The sequence below is a fragment of the Apteryx mantelli genome, chromosome 4 (genome assembly GCF_036417845.1).
Source record: "Apteryx mantelli isolate bAptMan1 chromosome 4, bAptMan1.hap1, whole genome shotgun sequence".
NCBI classification, from domain to species: Eukaryota; Metazoa; Chordata; class Aves; order Apterygiformes; family Apterygidae; genus Apteryx; species Apteryx mantelli.
This window is the reverse complement of record NC_089981.1, coordinates 84165258-84171978: the sequence shown is the minus strand read 5'-3', so window position 1 is coordinate 84171978 and position 6721 is coordinate 84165258. Positions and strand designations below refer to the sequence as shown.

Genomic DNA, 6721 nt, shown 5'->3' with positions numbered 1-6721 from the left:
TTTTCTTAATTTCTTCCAATCCCCAAATCCGTTCTTAGCTGGCCCTTTGCAGGTGGGAGGAAGACGCCAGCGCGCCGCTCCCCGGGCGAGTTTGGGGAGTCTCGCCGTGGGCGCGCGCATTGGAGAAACCCGCGTTTACCCGCTCCTAGAGTACTTCCATTGAAGTCTAATTTTAGCTAATGGGGATGGGATCCCTCGAGGGTACAGCGGAGGTTTCCTATCGGCGCAGACCTTAAGAAACCCGCATGCAAACAAAAGCAACGCAGAAGCGCTTAGGTTTATTTCTGTGAATTCTTTTGGAAAGGGTGTGACTTATTTTGTGAGCAGTGCAGGCACACACCGGCTTTGTTCTCCTGCAGTCTGGCCTGGTCGGGTATTTCAGGTCTTCCAAGGTTTAATCAGAATAATTAGTTACTGTCTGTTTATACCTTCTGTTTTTGTTGCAGAGTTTCCAAAGGGCGTATTTATCTTTGAGAGTGCTGCCTAAGTGTCGCTTAATCATTAAGCATCTGATTTCCTCGGAGTTATCTGTCATGCTGCTTATGTAAGTACAAAAAAAAAAAACAAAAAAAAACCCCAGCGGTGGGGGGTGGATTCTGCTTGAGGGGTTTTGGAAAGATTATTCCCGATTGCCACTGGTTTAAATGAGAGCCGTGTTTGGTTTCCAGCCCGTCATGGGATGATCAGAGGACTATATGTTTTGATTGGCGCTTAATGACCCAGCCGGTATAATGAGGTTGCTTTCAGCCAAGCCTTCGTGTATACCCCAGTAAACTGGCCAGATCTGTGTTACTCAGTGGCGTTTCAGGAAAAATTGCCTTTATGCAGAAACAAAGAGCTTTTGCTTGAGCTTGTGCAGTTTTGTCTTTTGACCCCCTAGCTCTGTGGGATCCCTTTCCTCCTAACAAAAATCACACCTCTGCCTGGAAAGACGTTACCATAGGTTTGCCAGGATTGGGGATCAGGTTGTTTTTCAGCTTTTATTTGCACGCTTGGCTCTGGAAGGGGGGATGGTGGTGTATAAGCTTCCCCTCTGTGTGAATCCCTGACACGGGGACGAGAAAGACAGAAAAACAGCACTGCAAAACAGGAGGAAGATGACTGGAAAAGCTTGCCATGAGACAGGTGCGGTGCTGAACCCACCCTTGATCCATGCGCGGTGTCTAAACGAGCAGATAACGCGACATTTTTCCTCTAGCAGTTATTCCCGTGCTCCGGAGCGCGGCTGGGCGCTGGCTGCCGTGCCACCCCGCGCGGGGCCGGCTGACTTGCTTTCGGGTGCCTTGCTGAGCCGGATAGGTGCTGCTGAGCTGCCCTCGCTGGCTCTGATTTATAGGGTCAGATACCCTGTGTGTAAACCTGGGGGCCGCGAGTTCAAAGTGCACGCCGTTGCGGATGATGGATGTGGATCTGCCGGCTCGCGCATCCCAGAGAAGCCGTTATGACCGCCCGCGTCACGCGCGCCGTAAATTTTCTCTCCCGTGCTTCTGTCTTGGGGTCAGTAACTGCGTGTTTTGATTAGCTCTCGTCAGGGGTTACGGACGCGTAGTCGCTCTCGGCCTTCCCGGGGCGAAGCTCGTTAGGGGGAAGGGGCCAGCGCGAGGGTGAGGTGGGATGGCGGCGGCTTCGTCGCGGCAGGCCGCGGAGCAGAGCTTGCTCGTGCGGGGGCCGAGACCAAAGGCGGGGGCTGCCTCCCCGCCGCGTTGACTGGGCAAGGCGAAGCGGAGCCCCGGCGTCGGGGCAGGCGTCGCATGTCGGCGCTGTCGCGGGGCTGGAGCCGGCGCGGTGGGAAGCCTTTTTCGGGTTTCCCCGCGCGGCGCGCTCGCCCGGAGGAGGCGTCCCCGCCAAGGCGCCTCGCTCGTTGTTCTTTGTGCGGCGCGAAGGCGGCCGCGGCCTCGCTCGGCGCCGTTTCCCAGGCGCTGCCGCAACGCCCGAGGATTTTCTGCTCTCCTGATATCCAACCCGGGAGTCTCTCGCAGCAATGTAGCGTTTCGCTTAGATTGTGTTTCCTCCCGCCTGCCTCCCTCCCCTGCGAGGAGATAGGCTCGCATTTTAAGCGTTTTTGCTGCGATAACAGCTGCCGGCGTGGAGCTGCAGGCTCACGCGTGCTGCCCGAGCTCGCCGCCGGGCCGGCACCGGCACCGCCGCCGCGGGAAGCTGCAGCCGAGCGCAGGTATGGCTCCTCGCGCCGAGGGCCCCGGGAGCGGGCGGGTTGCTCCACCCGACGGAGCCGAGCAGACCACCGAGATTTGGGGGGTGGCAGGTCTCCCGGCCCGCGTTGAGCTGCTGGTTACCCGCGTCCTTTAGGCTCAGGTGTTGCGTGAGGCTGTGGTGGGAAAGGCCCGATCTGATGGGAATTATTCTTAAGGAAGGCTGTCGACTTGAATTTTTCCGTGACATTTACCGAGCTTGAAAGCCGGGGACTTTTGTGGAGAGCACCTCTTTCAGATAACGTCTCCCGAAGCGCTTCGCATGCGAAACGCGTGAGGCTCTCGCTGCTCCGACGTTCCGCAAAGCCTCCGTAGCCCGACGGGGAGCAACAGCCAAGGGAGCCGGCGGGGGCTGCGCGTCTCTAATCCCCTGCCTCTCGGCACGTGCTGCCGCCTCTGCAAGGCTTCTGCGGATCTGCTGCTATCGCTGATTAAATTTGGGAGGAGGTCGGGCTAAGGGAAGGGGGGGAGGAGGAGCAGTTGCTGCTGGCAACTGTGAAAGGGTAAAAATACGGAAGCTTGAGACAGGGATGGAGGTGACCAGAGCTTAGAGGAGGGTGCTGTGACCAAAAGGAGACAACGTGGCTTTTTTGCACACTGTCACCACTTTAACATCGCTTTTGGACTGGCCTTCTAGAGGCATTCAGTAAGGAGTTAATTTTGGCTTTTTAAATAACAGGAGTGTGCGAATGGGTTGCAATGCTCTGCGTCGCTCTGCTGTCCTCTTCCGGGCTGGGATCGCCTCTTGTCCCCTTGGCACCTCTGCTTTAAGACACGTCTCCCTGTCGGAAGTCCGCCTCGGGGTGCAGGGGATGCAGCTCGGCTCCGGCGTGCTGTCATACCTCCCTCCCGGGGGTCCACCAGCTCCTTGTCGCTCCAGACCTGTCTCGCCTTGACTTTGTCCTTGGCTCGCTGCAAAGCTCGCCCATCGGGCCTGGCCCCAGGTCCCTTCGCCAGTGGTGTCCGCTACCCGCCAGGAGGTTTGGTGCCCGCCTGGGCTGGCGTGGTTTGCTCGGCTTTGCAGCAGCCCGGCTGTGCCGCAGCCCAGTGGTCCCGGCGCGCGGCCCTGGGGAGACCAAATCCCCCGCAGCTGCTCAGTGCAGAGTCCCAGCCGGGCATCTGGGCTCGGATGAGCTGCTTGGGCTTTTGTTGCCTCTCTTTGAGTGGCCTCACTGGGGACCAGTGATGCTCCTTTGGCAGGAGCCGTGCCGGGGAGCGCCCGCCCGGGCCACGCGGGTCTTCCTCCGCCTCGGTGGCTCGTAACCCTGCGCAGGGGCTACAGGAGGCAGGTGCTTCGTCAGGGGTAGGCAAGGGTAGGGGGCCATCAAGACGTGGATGCTTTGCCATGAAGTCTAAAGCAAAGAAAACCTCGCTCCTTGCATTCTCGTAGCCTCCAGGGCCGTGCATTTTCTCTTTGCTTTCAGTTATCTGAAATGCTCCTTCAAGAAACTGGAAGATATTTTTTTCCAGGAATGTCTTATTTCCTCAGCTGTCCCTTAGTGTATAAATGAATATTCCTTCTGCACTTGTGCTTCCTGCTACCTGATAAAGGAAGCTCATAACACTTGGCTTTATTTAATTCAGGTAGAAAATGAAGGTATTTCAGACTGTTTCCTCTCCTTTGGCACCAGAATAATGCACCTCTGTGACAGAGGACACCAAAGACAGACACAGATGCATAGGCCTAGTGCTGTTAATTTTTGTCTGCTACTTTATAATTCATGTAAGGGAGGTAAGCCTGAAAAATTCAGCCTGAAAAAATACAGCTGAGGAGCTGAAATGGTTGAGAAGCCAAGGGGGCGGGTTCTTTTCCCCCAGTGAAATGAAGCAAAAGGACGCTTGCTCTCCAAAAACCTTCGTATGGAGATTCAAAACTGAGGTTGGGGAATATCCCGCCGCGCAGCCTCTCGTGCGCGCGGGCCGGCAGCTCAAGCCAAGGTGCGAGGCCGGGGCCGCCTTCCCCGCTCGCGCCCTCCAACCCCTCGGCTGGCCGGTTCCAGATGCGGAGGGGAGGTTTGGGAGCACACCCAGTTTCCTCATAAAACTCCAAAGAACAAGAGGCTTGGCCTGGTTTCGATTTTAAAAATAACTTGCACATTTGGAAGCTAAAGTTTCAGAAGGGCTCCGAATGGGATAATGGCTTTGATCATGGCAGTTAGAGATCAAGGGAGGACTTTTTAGGTTTTGCTACATCAGATGGAAAATATATTGTAGCGTCTAGACTTTATCATCCTTGAGCAAGGTTTTTTTCTCTTCTACAAAAGGTCTAATCCAAAGCCCGCGTAAAGTTGATAGAAAGGCTCCTTCGGAAAGGAGCCTGGCTTTGGTTTTGATTGTGTCCAGAAGGAAGTTGAAAGAGGTGGAAATCAACTTTGGACTTTGAAGGACTTCTGAGCCTCTGGTTTATGGACCTGCCGTTTCTGATTAGGCTGTTGGCATGAGTGGAAGTTTTAGTGTCAGCGGCAGGGAGTCTGGAGGCAGGGACCGGCCTCGTGACAGCCACGTGGTCCCCAAACACTCGCATCTTGCAGCTCTGCAGCACGTGGGAGCACTGGTTATCCGTGCGAAGCTGCCCGCTGTGCAGCGAGCTGTGCTGGGCAGCTACGGAGTGAGGTGGCTCAGGGCCCTTTGAAAAACTCGCCACTCACGTCACTCGTTCAGCTGCGGCAATCAGGAGCAGCTCTGCCCATAGCCACCGGATACCATCAAGGCTGCTCCCAGTCAGCATCTCCCTCAATCTCTCTTAACCTGTGGTTGTTTGCAGAGTTTTGGCTGTGTAATAACTGTAGATGTCCATGTCCACTGATGTTCAGAAACAACTTCAGCTTCTCTGGCTGAAATGTAGAAATTGTATGTTTTTTTCTGTATTTTTTGTAAGCATACTGAACGAGATCAGACATGGAGGTGTAATTTCTTAAGGTGCTTTGAATAACCTCGAAAGCCTGCCCTAAAGATGAGGAGATGCTGGCCATGTGGATTTGTTGGTTCTCTCTTCCTGAGTGTCTGTGTGGCAATCAAACTCTGTCATGTTTGGAGATACCCTGCTGAGAAGGCAGAGGCGCTTCCTCTTTGCGCCCCACTTGTGCTCTGCTGCCTTTCCTGCAAAAAGCCTTCTTTCTGTGCGGCTCTCGGAGAGCAAATGGAAAACCTGGGAAACGAACATGTTTGGAAAACATTTGAGTTGAGGGTATTGTAATTCTGCCTCTGGTCATTTTTGTATGCTTTTTGTTTGAGAGAGGGGAAAAACTGCTATTGCCTTTCTGTTTTCTCTACCTGTCAAGTACTCTTTTAGATGCATTTATTTCCAAGTATGAATCCATGCAAATGCTAGCCCATAAACGGTTTCCAGTGTAAAAATCATATTAAAATAGGGCTGGAAGGGATCTTGAGAGGTCACCCTGTCCCCAAGGCAGGATCAGTTAAATCCACTCATCGAGCTGGAATGCGATCATGTTTGTTGGGAGCTGTTTTCTCGTAAATTATGCATGAAGTGGAGGCAAAAACCTATCGAATAATGCTGCCAATATGGTGTGCAAACCTCCCTCTGAATAGGTTTATGAAATTCAAATTATTTGCTGCCTAGGTGTTGAAAATTAATGCTGGATTTGCTCCAGAGCAATTCAAAGTAATACTCCAGAGTAGCCTTCTCTCTTCCGCCTGGGTCTTTCCCAAAATGCTGTGGTTTTCATGACTAAGATGCATTTACCCGTAGTCTTTATCTGATGTGGAGCGATCCCTGTTCTGCCTGATTTCTGAAATGGCCAGACCCCAGAAGCTCCACTGAGATAAAAAGAAGTCTCCAGTGTTCATTGCTTCTTGTGAAGTAGATGTGAATTTTCAGAGTGAAAACAGTTCTCCAGATGGCCCCATCTTGAGTTGGAGGCACCCCCCCAAATAAAGCCCCCAACAACCCATCTCCCGGCACTGGGGCTGTTTGTGATGTGCTTCCCCAGATGGCAGCAACACCAAAGCTGCTGAAATCAATGGCAGTCTTTCTCCTTGACATCTGCAGGCTTTAGATAAAGCTGTGGGATCCTGGGCAGGAGCAGAAGAGGATCAGTAGCACTAGAAATCCCTGTCTGCTCTGAGACTGAAAGCCAAGTGATGACTTTGAATTAATTTCCTTCACATGTTCCTCTGTCCTAGCTTTGTGTCTTGAGTGGTGGATCGAAAAAAACATACACAAGAGCCCTAGCTTAATCCCATCGCCTCTCAAAGGTACTGCAGAGCTGTGATGGGTCTTTTTTCCCTGCTTTTAGCTCCCTATTTCAGTGATGAGGGGATTTGAAGGAAGTTCGCCTGTAGTCAGCTGGATGCTGGCTTGCTCTCTAGCCAGCATTGCATTGGTATTAGCATTCGCACAGACCAGATGGTGACTGGTTTTCTTTTGTCTGGTATTTTGCCAACCAGCTTATAGTAGGTAATATCAAAATTCATCGATCTTTGACCGTGTGGCTGGCTTGGAGAACTCCACTGGCCCATCTGTACGTTGAAAGTCAAGATGGCTGGCA

The 6721-nt window shown here is 52.9% G+C and overlaps 1 protein-coding gene across 1 annotated transcript in view; it reads left to right on the top strand.

The window, feature by feature from the left end:
- Nucleotides 1-451: 451 nt before the first annotated feature.
- The window catches only part of DAAM1 (dishevelled associated activator of morphogenesis 1), a 100997-nt gene continuing 94727 nt past the window's right edge, over nucleotides 452-6721 (top strand). The window contains exon 1 of the mRNA XM_067295101.1: nucleotides 452-544. The gene's annotated coding sequence lies outside the window, so the exon portion shown is untranslated. The remainder of the gene's footprint in view (nucleotides 545-6721) is intronic.